At 42.3% G+C, this 13416-nt stretch overlaps 1 protein-coding gene across 4 annotated transcripts in view; it reads left to right on the forward strand.

Annotated features, from left to right (window-relative positions):
• The first annotated feature begins 3467 nt into the window (after positions 1-3467).
• LOC117500923 (oocyte zinc finger protein XlCOF6.1-like) overlaps positions 3468-13416 on the forward strand; it is a 34448-nt gene continuing 24499 nt past the window's right edge. Inside the window, exon 1 of one of the 4 annotated variants that reach the window (XM_034159729.1) lies at positions 3468-3551. The gene's annotated coding sequence lies outside the window, so the exon portion shown is untranslated. Of the gene's footprint in view, positions 3680-13416 lie in introns of all 4 variants that reach the window. The other 3 variants (XM_034159714.1, XM_034159723.1, XM_034159736.1) reach the window with 3 other exon arrangements.

Raw genomic sequence — 13416 nt, forward strand, 5'->3', positions numbered from 1 at the left:
CCCTGGTCCCACATCGGCCTGGATTTTGTCACGGGTCTCCCGCCGTCCCAGGGCATGAACACCATCCTCACTATAGTGGACCGATTCTCCAAGGCGGCCCACTTCGTGGCCCTCCCGAAGCTCCCAACGGCCCAGGAGACCGCAGACCTCCTGGTCCACCATGTCGTCTGTCTGCATGGGATACCAACTGACATTGTCTCGGATCATGGTCCTCAGTTCTCCTCACAGGTCTGTAGGAGTTTCTGCAGAGAACTGGGGGCCACCGTGAGCCTCTCATCCGGGTATCACCCACAGACGAATGGACAGGCAGAGCGGGCCAACCAGGAACTCGAACAGACCCTCCGCTGTGTGACATCCGCGCACCCGACGGCCTGGAGCACCCATCTGGCCTGGATCGAGTACGCTCATAACAGCCAGGTGTCTTCTGCCACCGGCCTTTCCCCGTTTGAGGTGTGTCTGGGGTACCAGCCCCCATTGTTCCCCGTGGTGGAGGGAGAGGTCGGTGTGCCCTCGGTCCAGGCCCACCTGCGAAGATGCTGTCGGGTGTGGCACACCGCCCGTTCTGCCTTGTTGAAAGCCCAGACGAGGGCTAAGGCCCATGCAGACCGCCGGCGTTCCCCGGCCCCTGCATACCAGCCCGGGCAGGAGGTGTGGTTATCAACCAAGGACATCCCTCTCCAGGTGGACTCCCCGAAACTTAAGGACAGATTCATCGGCCCATTTAAAATCCTCGAGGTCCTCAGTCCGGCCGCAGTGAAGCTCCAACTCTCAGCTTCACTGCGGATCCACCCAGTATTCCACGTCTCCAGACTCAAACCACACCACACCTCACCCCTCTGTGCTCCCGGACTGGTGCCGCCTCCTGCCCGGATCATCGACGGGGAGCCGGCTTGGACGGTCCGGCGGCTCCTGGACGTCCGTCGGATGGGCCGGGGGTTCCAGTACTTGGTGGACTGGGTGGGGTATGGACCTGAGGAACGCTCCTGGGTGAAGATGAGCTTCATCCTGGACCCGGCCCTCCTGGCCGACTTCTACACCCGTCATCCCGACAAGCCTGGTCGGGCGCCAGGAGGCGCCCGTTGAGGGGGGGGTCCTGTTGTGTGGGCCGCTGAAGAGGAGGTACTGCTGGCCCACCACCAGAGGGCGCCCTGCCTGAAGTGCGGGCTTCAGGCACGAGAGGGCGCAGCCGCCTCACGGGAGCAGCTGGGAGTGACAGCTGTCTCTCATCACCACCTGACAGCTGTCACTCATCACCACCTCATCATCATCCTCTCCATAAAGGCCAGGCAGCGACTCCACCTCCCTGCTTCTGTACTTTTTGCAGTCGTTCCTGTGAGTGCTTGCAGCTGGAGGCTGGGTTTGTGGTACGTGGAGGGCTGACGTCTTCGCTCCCCACGCCAAACTTGATTAGTACTCACAAATACTGCACGTGCCGAGTTTCTGGATTGGAGGTGGAGGTTTTCCCTCCGTGTGAAACTACAGACTGTTTTGCTGACTGTTTGCTGGGTGTGTGCTCACACCCACCCTTGATTGTTTCTGCTTCCTGCCAGCAGCACCAGATCCGACAGCCGGAGACGGTGATCACCTGGGGACTCGGGACTTGGCGGGTCCAGTATTCTCCGGGTTCGGTGGCGGTGGAAATCGTGTGGGTGCCGGCTCCTCTCTGGACGGACATCTTCTGTCCTCGAGCCTGCCCACACGTCACCTTGTATATTTTGATTGTAACCCACATTCTATGTTTATCTGTATTCTCGTTGTGCACATTTCACAACAGTAAAGTGTTGTATTTTGGCTCATCTATTGTCCGTTCATTTACGCCCCCGTTGTGGGTCCGTGTCCTTGCACTTTCCCAACAGTTCTGTAATGTTGCACCTGTGCTTTACCACAAACTGGAAGAATAAAACTCACTATATTCAAAAGTCTCAGCTAGTTAAACATTATGAAAATGGAGAGTTAAAAAGCATTACAATTTGAATCAATTATAGCAGCATTTACACTGAAATGGCTAAAAGACTGTATCACCCACCCTCATTCTATATGGTATCATATTCCCAATGAACTTTTTAACAAAGTTGGGAGTATTGAGTTCATGCTTAAGTGCAATTTTGAAGTCCCAAAAATTCCCATGAAATGTCCGACTTCCATAAACCGTAAAGATGATGTTTACCCATAACGTCTCCCCTCACAATACTATATTATGGAACAACAGATTTATATCACCACAAACAGAAAATCAAACTTCAAAGCCAAATGGTATAAAAAAAGGTATAACTTTTGTGCTGAACTTACTGAATACTGAGGGCAGTTTATTGTCTTTTGATGAACTGACCATACAATTTGATTTAAATATCACACAAACGGAATATGAAAAATTAGCTAAAGAAGGTATGATTCAGAATATTCTGCTTTACTCTCTGTGTTCAGTGTTCACCTTCCTTGCCATCCTTAAGGGTTGGTGAATTCAGTTTATTAGACAGAAGATGCAACAACAGAAATATCAGTTTGTCTTTTAAGCAGAAGCACATAGGTGGGTTTAACTCTTGCTCTGTCAAAAATAATATGCAGGCTATCTTGTCAAAACAGTCTTTTGTTTTACCTTTCCTGCCCTGTAGCCCCTAAAGTAAAAGAAACCCACTTTAAGATTGCCTCTGCAGTTTATCTTTTTTTTTTTTTTTTTTTTTTTACCAGATTTTTAACTTTGAGGTGGAACTCAAACTGAGTATTCTGTTCTTTAGTGATAGCAACTATTGATCATTTATTCTTCCACTGTTCTCAAACTAAATTGTTCTGGTCTTATGTCTACAGTTGGCCGTCTTTGAAAATCGACATGCATTCCCTTGTTCACCTGTAACAACATAATTTATTTCATGGATAATTTAAACACGGATATTTCAAATTTGGTCAACCTTGTTATTCTACGTAAATATCATATCCATGCTTGTAAATGGAAGAGCTGCAGACCTTCATTCTCTGTCTTTGTCTGTGATTTTATCCACTACTTTAAATCTTTGAAATGTGTAGATATATTGAATCAAAAGGCTTAAAAAAATGTATTAGTCTGTATCAACAGTATTTGTTCTAACATATCTTGCACTGGCTTGAGTATCTAAGGATTTAAATACCGCTGCTTCTTTTTTTTTTAAATCTCATTTTGTATGCTTGTTGTGGTCTTTGTTTTCGGTGTTGCTGCTTGTCGTTTGCTTATCTTGTAAATTTCAAAAAGTTTGTTTAAAAAAATACTCTGGAACAAACTGGACACACAGTGCTGTCACTTTCATTCTTAATAGACAGTCGACTGTAAACATGTGCAGTGAAAACTCTGTATAACAAACAATTTGAATTTAAAAATAGTTATAAATTGTTCCGTCTTATCAGAGCGTCTTATTGTGCCGCTAAATCATGCACCAGTCCAGTGGGTGGCGGTAGTGCAAGGTAGTTTGACAAAAGCAACAAGACGAGGAAGAAGTGGGCGGAGGAGATGAACGAGAAGGAGGAATGAAAGAAAAGAAAACAGCGTTTTCTTATGTTCTCTCTGCGCCCCAGAGAATTCGGTTAGTTAAACGTTTCGGTCCATCTTGCTGATGTCGGTCAGGTGTTGACTGGCGGCCCGTTGTTTGCGTAAACACTCGGTTCGGTGTTTTTTTGTGATCTGGGCGCCGCCATGAGCAGCAGTGTGACGGTCAGTGATATATATATAAAAAAAAACTGTTTCTGAAGCTTTCTGCTGGAAACTTTGGCTTCTTTCTTTATATTATGGGCTTTTCCAAAATACAAGTCGCATTTAAACCCGAATATATAGAACTAGCGTGTTGTCGGTGGGGATCCATGGGCTCTAGATTGGGTAGTGTTTATAAAATAGGTAAGTGACATTTTTCAGCGGTGGTTTTTGGCCCATACTAGAATACGAAATGGGGCGAAATGTAACGAAATGGAGCAGATTAAACCAGACTGACTCCAAAAAATTACTTTTATTTAATTGTTTAGCTTTTTTGTGAGATGAGCTCAGTACATGTAGTAGCGGCAGGTGCGCCATCTGGCGTTCAAGAGATGAAACTTCAGTCAATGGGTCAGTCTGCTCCATTTCCTAACGTTTAACCCCCGTTTCGTTATTATCAGTCCCATTTCGCTTAAAAATAATTAAATAAAAGTAATTAATTGAATCATATTTAATCGTATTTGGAGTCAGTCTGCTCCATTTCATTACTTTGTACCCCCATTTTGTGATTATTAGGCTCCATTTTGCCCCATTTCACTCCATTTCATATTTTAGTATAGCCGGAAATAAATTATGAAAAGTTTCTATAATGAATTGGAATGGCATGTGAGTCCATAATGTTTTTAGAACCTTAGACCTCAACAGTGTTTAGAAGAACGCAACCCTCTCTTTTTCCTGTTAATTGTGTAATTTTTTAAAATGTTAATTTGCTGTCAATGTATTCACATTATTTAGGCTTTTGTTATTCAGCAACAAGCTAGATACATTTGTACCAGACAAGGTTAGGTTAGGGAAGAGGGGGTGGACCATCAGCCCAGCAGAGCTTAGGCCACAAAAGGGCCCATTGGTCCCCTCAGAATGAACCTACTTAGTTAAGGCTTGTTGCACTGGAACATGTACACTCGTTTATTGTTTTCTGTTACAGAGTACGTCACATTTTTGTACATCACAAAAACTTGCACCCCAGAGATGACATACCAATGATGCAAGTCAGCTGTTTATGGATTGTCACTAGTTATGGTATAGTTAACATGTAGTTACTATTTAGTGAGCTAAATTTACAGGTTTTGAATGCATTTGATATCAGGTCCATCAATGATGCACAGACATGGTACGTCACGCTCTGTGTACGTCACGCTCATTAGCATTCCAGTTGTTACAGAACCAGCTTGGAACTATGCCATGAGTTAGAGTGCACTGTTATTTGGTTCTCACAATACATCTTGGTTTGAACACTTCAAGCAGTAGCTTACAGTTCCAACAAATCTCTCTCAGTTGCTGTATGTCATGGTTTTGTGTACGTCACATTTTTGTGTATCTCGTATTGGACCAGAATTATGGACATGCTGTTGGAAAAGTATTAATTTTAAGGAAAGTAGACTAGTCAAAGTATGGTCCAAGCATCTTCAAAAATTCTTTTTTTTTTTTTGCCTGCAGTGAGGTGCTCTGAATGTTGATTCAGCTGTATCTCCATACTGAGCAGGTATTAAGCTCTGAAACTTCACAGGTTAATATTCCAGACAGTACCCTTTAAAATGGTATATTACATTAAATTTCAAGGTACTTCATTTTCTACCTTATGGTGGCCAGAATCTGTACACGTTCCCATGCTACGAGCCTTAAACCTTTTGTTACCCTTGATAAAGGTTACCAGGTTTCTTAACTTTAGTTTCCTAATTGGGTCAGGTTCCAAAATAAAGGAACCCAAAACCTCTGCCTCAGTCTACCTCAGGGGTCAACAGCTCCGTTCCTGGAGGGCACATGCCCTGTATGTTTTTTTAACGCTCCCTGTTCTGCTCCCAGGCAATTAACTCTATCAGGCATGCTTAGCCAATCAAGAGCTGGAAAACAGCACTTTTTAAAAATCAGGTGTGACTTGTAGTAGGGGCTCTAAGCCTCAAAATCGTTCACTTTCTGATAGAAGCGCCACATTTTGCACACAGCTCTGTTTTGATATAAGAAACAGATTTAGGAACAGTTCCATTATCACGTATGACTGGAACAGTATATTTCAGCCATTTTTTCAAAATGGCCGCCTATAAAGTTATAATAGCTCATTTCAGGAGGTATAGAGGAGCTAGGAAGACGATCTTGGTGTCTTTTTTCTAGGTTTTTGGGCTCTGTGGTCATATTTGTGCAATCAAAAATGGTCTACATATGACATCCATCTTGAAAATCCAAGATGGCTGCCATCAGGCAAAAACATTACAACGCTTTTGCTTCAATAATAAATATAATGACAATCTTGGTGTCCAAGCTTAGTAAGTTGGTCAATATAATATATAATGACCTAAAAAAGCAAGAATTAGTGATCAATGCCATCTTGAAAATCAAATATGGCTGCCAAAATAATTGCAGAATCAAAATGAGTGTTACTTTGTAAGTAATACAAACACAATTAATACCGACACTTTTGATGTTTAGCACAGTAATGTATCCTTACACTAACTGGTGACAATTAAAGGTACATGAAATGTATTGTCAGAAATAGCAGCCACATTCAATATGGCCGCCAATGAACCCTGAAAGCTAATTTCAAGAGTTCTGGTCATTCTAGGGAAATGATATTGGTATCGTTGCCCATGTTTTCAAGAATGCCGATTATGGTAAGCTCAAAAGGTGTCTGCATGTGCCTTCAATCCTGAAATTTAAGATGGCTGTAAAACAACAGAAAAAAGACCATAATGCCTTCAAAACAAACATGTATCAAACATAAACATGTATCAAAAACACTTGACAAGTAAATAAAGTTCTATTTCTTTTTATTTTATCAAATCCTTAATGATCTAGGTGAAAAAGAGTTCACTGTAAAAATTCTTGATGGTGCAGCTATCATCAACATGAGAAAACCATCTACAGCTCAGACCTTCAAAGACTATGTGGACAATGAGTTCATTCCTTACATTCAGACTGAACTGCAAGAAGTCAAGAGACTGGATATTGTGTGGGATAGATACATTAAAGACAGCCTCAAGAAAGAAACTAGGGAAGGAAGAGGACCAGGGGTTAGAAGGCGTGTGGAAGACAAGACACAAATACCAAAGAACTGGTCTGCCTTCCTCAGGAATGATGATAACAAAACTGATATCATTAGTTTGTCATCACTTTTCTGTGGTTCTGTAACTAATGATGATATAAAATTGGGGGATTAAAAAATAAATGCTTTTTGATCAAACATCTATTTTAAAACAACTGTTATAAAATTTTGTCTGAACTTACTTGATGCTAGTGAATAATCTATTTTGGCATATGTGTGTGTGAAAAATAAGCATATTACCTTCATTATATTTGACCCCAGTTCTCATTTTTTGTTGGTGAGATGCAATTACTTGTGATTTCCATACACGTCACAAAAAAAATGTCCAAATCTATTTGTAAGGATTCCTAAAATTAAGTTTAGTTGGATGCATTCCAACAAATTCAGGAAAAATGTGTCACTTTTTATATCTTTGGATATATCATTTGAGGGTTAGATTTCCCCCACTTCTCCTTGAGATATTTCATGGAACTGTTACTTTTTTGAAAGGGCATATAATAAACTACATTTAAGCCAACTTTGGTGCTTCTATCACAAAGTGAACGATTCGGCCATATTTTGTGGCTTAGAGCCTCTACTAGAGTAGGTAGACATAGAAAACATGCAGAACAGGTGCCCTCCAGGAACAGGGTTGGTGACCCCTAGTCTACCCCATGCTGGACGCTGGCCCAAAAAGTATAGCGACGTCTCAGGTCCCTCCCACAGGCTGTACGTGTACTGACCTGTTGGAGTCTCATTGCCGTTCTATGTCTGTTCAATAGGTTGTGACCTGTGAGAGTCCCATCCACTCTACTTATACTTGTAGGCAGGTCAACTAGCTCCCTGGACAACCTTAGGTTTGGACCTTCCACGAGCTGTCTTGCCTGCCTGCAGTCACTCAAGCGCTACCATCATTTGTGGTGCTGCTTCCTGATCCAGTTCTGGAAGGTGGTCTTCTACACAGCATTTGACACCTCCACAACAGGCTCTGGAGCCACAAATTTAGTTGAGCTCTCCGACTAGGTGTAGTTTTTCTGGCCAACTGATTCTGCATTTTTTCCTCTCTGTCCAATGTGTGGATGACATCATGCACTGGGTTTGATGACTGCATAATTTCTGAAATGGATGACGAATGTGGAATGGACTCTGCTGCAGGAACAGGCCCACTGAATGGCATGATGCATGACCCCTGCCTGTGACTGGATGCCTTCATGGACTTCTCATCAAATTCATCTTTTGATGTTTTGTTTTGTAAACTGCAACATCTTGTAACTGTTAGAATGGCCCAAGCAGTGGGTCACCCCTCTGAGTCTGGTCTGCTTGACGTTTCTTCCTCATTATCATCAGAGGGAGTTTTTCCTTACTACTGTCGCCTGTGTTAGACCTTACTTGTGTTAAGCGCCTTGAGACAGCTTTGTTGTGGTTTGGCGCTATATAAACTAAATAGATTGAATTGAAATTGAATTAAATAAGCCCTTTGAGCTGGGATTTCCTGCCGTCACATCAGTCAACATGAACACAGAAAAGAAATTATACTGAGTGTGAGCTACAGATGCCTGGGAAGTACATGGAGACACACAGGGATAGTTTATTTACCGGGAGTGTGTGTGTGAGGCCGCAATGCTATCAGCTCGAGGCAGCACACACACACACACACACACACACACACACACTGACGTTAAACCAGTGAGGGGCACCACATGTTTATTGACAAATGCAGGGGGACAATTGTGGGCCTCTAAAGAAGCTCTAGTTTCATGATCAAGAAAAAAAAAAAGAAAAATAATAAAAATAACAAAAAGAAAAAAAAATTGAATGCGCACATGCCCAAATGTGCCTGCGCTGGTTTCATATGGGACAATTTACTCATCGCGCACGTGCCAGACGGGGCACGAAATGCAGGGTGGTGGGGGAGGGGTTGTCATGCTTGTGGTTAGGGTTAGGAGAAGGGGTTAGTAAAATAAAAAAAAACACCAAGAAAATGTTATTTCGTGACGGGCGTGACAGAAAGGCATGAGACTGGGCTGCCCCCAAACACGCTGCTAGTCAGGATGAATGAGTCATATGTTGAACCAGGATACCCATCCACGATTCTTTAAATGGACTGCATTTATAGAACATTTTTCCATCTGCATCAGACGTTCAAAGTGCTTTACAATTATGCCTCACATTCACACAAACACACTTGCACACAGATGTCACGGTGCTGCCATGCAAGACACTCACTACACACCGGGAGCGGACCTTGCCCGAGGGTCCTTAGTGATTTTCTAATCAGGGTGGGGTTTGAACCAAGGATTCTCTGGTCTCAAGCCCAACGCTGAACACTGATAGAATGAACCTGTTCCCTATTGTCAAAAACAAATTTGATTACATTAGGGAAACCGGTGCTGTGATGTACCTGGATGACATTTAGATAATTGTGTTCCACACAGCTGGCATGGCATGGCTCAGCTCAAGGTTGACTAGCAACCTTGTTTTTTTTTTTGTTTTTTTTTAACTACTGTTCCTATCAGTCTAATACATTTGTTACTTTTTCAGTGTAACTTTTAGGTCATTAATCTACTCCTGTGTGAACCTTAGGAGTGGTTAGCTTATTCATTAGTGGCTAGCTTGCGCTTGCTTGGCTATACTCTTGAATTTTCTGGTGCACAGTGTACACTACTGTACGCTTCACGTAAATCCTGCGTGATGCTGGAAGATAGGGTGGCTCTTTTAGAGAGCCGTGTTCGTAAGCTAGAACAGCTTCTCAGCTCAGTGGAGATAGATGTTACAGGCACTCCAGACGAGGTTAGTGTTGGGCCGGCGAGTATGCTCATTAGCATCAGCCTAGAAACGCCGCCTGTGGAGGACAGTTTTCGGACTGTGGTTACTTGGAGGAAGCCACGTAGGGCTTGGTGCCCAGTTGTGGTATCCCGATCACACTCACCACTGCGAACTGTGAATCAGTTCTCCCCCTTGGATATGCCTGATGAGAGTTCTTTGAGGCCACGGGTAACCTCCACAAAACACCGTGCTTTAGTGATAGGGGATTCTATCACCTGCAAAGTCAGATTACAGACGCCAGCTGATGTTAAATGTATTCCTGGGGCCAGAGCTCCTGACATTGCTTCCCATCTTAGGTTGCTGACGCTGCAGAAGGGTAGACAGACTAAGGAACATGACACGAGATACAGTCACATAGTTATTCACGTTGGCATCAATGATGTCAGGATAAAGCACTCAGAGGTCACAAAAATGGACATATAGAGGACTTGTGACCTTGCCAGAAAGATGTGTTGGCATTGATTAATAGTAGGGATGGGTATTGATAAGATTTTATCTATCGATGCCAGTATCGATTCCGCTTATCGATCCGATTCCTTCTCAGTTCCCTTATCGATACCTCTTGTGAATTTTCTGTGTACTGAAAGTAGGCTTTACAGGTTTTCTATGTCAACAACATTTTAAATTGGTGACTGGATCCTTGATCTCTGGACATAAATAAAATCTGTAGTTTTTGTCAAAAGCATTTCCTTTCAGACATTTTTGCATGAATGTCTCTCCGTACCTCTGAACTGAACGTCAGCACAGGACGCCTCATTTTGGGAGGAAAAAAACATTTTGTTCGATTGCAGTTTGTTTGTATTACAACATTTGGAAAGAGGTGTCATTTGATTTAAACGGCGTTTCGCTTTGAAGTTATTAATTCCGACTGGACTCTATCGTTCTAACTTGACTCTGCAGAGAGCCGCAGAGCATTTGGATCTGTGTGAACAGAACAGAGGACGATTCTCATTTCTTTCTCGCAACAAGACAGGAGTTCCAGTTAGTATCACACAAAAGTGACTCATGATTAACGTATTCAGGGATGAAAGTGGTGAAAAAAAAAAGAAAAAAAAAAGCTGTAACCCAATATTGCCCCCCAACACCACCCGCACGAAAATGTTTGAATTCTAGAAGCTCTGAAATGCAATCTGGGACTATTCCAGACAATAAACTGCAGTGAGTGCAGCATCCATATAGTGAGGAAAAAAAAACAACTTTCCTTCTTCAAATTCATTCCAGTAGTATTCTGCTCTTACTAGGATGCAGCAGTTTTCTAGCTTGACAGATAGTTCTGGAGGAAATCACTGAAGAAATTAACAAATTGAAAAAATGGTTTGACTGAAACAAATTGTCATTAAACTTAAATAAAATAGGGATGAAGTGGAGGTGTAACAGTCACTAAGTGTTCAGAGGAAACAGTTATTTATTTCTATATTTATTTATTTATGTTCATTGTTAGTTGGTTTCATCTTTTCTGTTGTTTTGTTTGATCAGGTTATTTTTGTATCTTTCTCAAATTGTATTGTAGCATTATTAGTTATTATTGCTGTTGTTGTTGCTATTATTATTATTATTATTAATATATAAATAAAAATAAAAAATATTGTAATTTTTAATACAGTTAACTCTTTTATGACAACAAACGCTGAGCCATTAATTATTATACAGAAAAACGTACTGAGATGCGAACACCTTAATGCTAACTTTAACATTGAAAATGCCATAGACATGTTAATAGGCTAGCATCAGTCCTGTTTTTAAGTTATAACATACATCTATCAACTGTTTCAGAAGACCATAACAGGTCGGTTTAACATAAAAAGGTAAATATTACTCAGACATATGCTCTTTAGGGTTTCAGCACGGTCTTCTAAATTAGACTATTGCAATATTCTATTTTCTGGTTTACCGCAGTCCAGCATTAGGGCTCTCCAATTGGTACAAAATGCTTCTGACAGAGTTTTAACACAAAGCAGAAAGTTTGACCACATTACACCGATTTTGGCGTCTCTTCACTGGCTTCCTGTCCCAGCGAGATCAGATTTTAAGGTTCTGCTACTAGTCTATAAAATTGTTCACGGACTGGCACCTCCCTACCTAGCTGACCTAATTAAACCCTACGTACCGGCCCGGGCTTTGCGTTCTCAGGGTGCAGGACTACTTAGTGTCCCTTGGGTGAATAAAAAGTCTGCGGGTCACAGAGCTTTCTCTTATCGTGCACCTGCTTTGTGGAATGATCTTCCTGCGTCAATAAAACAGTCAGATTCTGTAGAGACTTTCAAGTCCAGACTTAAGACGCACTTATTTTCCCTTTCGTATGGCTAGCATACTGGCATAGTATGTTACTATGCTTTTTACTGTTTTAATTCATTTTAATAGAAAATGGAGCAGGCCGCTTCCTCAACTTCATCTAAATTCTGGATCTTTTAGTGAAGCTTACGGCTCGTGGCCGGCGATCACCTTAGTATTTTGTCTGTTTTTCTTGTTGTTTAATGCTGACAAGTTACACTGTATTTGTCTTTCTGATGCTTTATTCTGCTTTTTTCTTTTCTCTCTGTTTGAGGTGCAGCTCCATCCAGAGATGGGTGTGATATCTGTTCCAGAAACTGTCCTGTGCACCAGCAACATTTCCTGTATGTTCGTTTTGTGAATTGTTTTGTAATTTGTATCTATATCATGGCCCAAGCAGAGGGTCACCCTTTTGAGTCTGGTCTGCTTGAGGTTTCTTCCTCAGAGGGAGTTTTTCCTTACCACTGTTGCTCTGGGGGTTGGTAAGGTTAGACCTTACTTGTGTGAAGCGCCTTGAGGCAACTCTGTTGTGATTGAATTAAATTGAAATTGAACCTCGTGACTGGTCGGCCAAGCCCCTGTTGCCAGGAAGCCCAGTGTGGTCAGCACCTGTGTGGGCACAGACAACCCCTGGCTCCTCGCTGTATTGCGCTCTGGGCTGGCCACAGTCCAGTAACAGTAGCCTTGGTAATCTCTTGGATTTCACTTACATTCAGCGGATGTGACGCCTTTACCATGGGCACCCTGCTAGGTACCTGGAGGTGGCACATGGTCGGCTCCTGCCGCCGAAGAGGCAGTTTCAATTTCAAGTTATTCATTTTATATAGCACCACATCATTCAGAGTCACCAGAGTCATATGCCCGATTACTTTTTATTGACTTCAGCTCCGCCTTTAATACACTTCAGCCATACTTATTAATTCAGAAACTTAAAGTGTTGGATGTCAACCCATCACTTATATGTACGGTGGTTTCAGTCCGTTTTGACAAACAGAACACAGCAGGTTAAGGTCAATTCTAGCCTGTCCCAAATCAAAGACCAGTACTGGAGCACCGCAGGGATGTGTGAGCTCACCTGTCCTTTTTACTTTATATACTAATGAGTGTTCAGCCAAGCACCCTGGGAACTATATTTTCAAATATTCAGACGACTCAGCACTTCTGTGCTTGCTTCAACAGAATGATGATTTGAATATCTATCATTCAGAAGTAAGGCAGTTTGTTGAGTGGTGTGACTCCAGTTACCTTACTTTAAATGTTAAAAAGACAGAGGAAGTCATTTTTGATCCAAAGTTAGTTGGCAGTCGCAACTCTGTAATTATACACCAGCAACCAATCACACAGGTGCAATTGTACAAATATCTTGGTGTCTGTATAGACAGCTCCCTTACATGGAATACTCATGTTGACTGGTTATGTTCCCACTTGAATCAACGACTCTATTTTCTGCGGCGTTTGCATTTTCATGGAGTCAGCCAAAAAATTATGTTACTGTTTTATCAGGCAGTTCTGGAAAGCATTCTAAGATATGGCATAACCACTTGGTTTGGGAACCTTCCTGTGTCCCTAAGATCAAAATTAAACTACC

This window comes from Thalassophryne amazonica, chromosome 2 (genome assembly GCF_902500255.1).
Source record: "Thalassophryne amazonica chromosome 2, fThaAma1.1, whole genome shotgun sequence".
Taxonomy (NCBI): Eukaryota; Metazoa; Chordata; class Actinopteri; order Batrachoidiformes; family Batrachoididae; genus Thalassophryne; species Thalassophryne amazonica.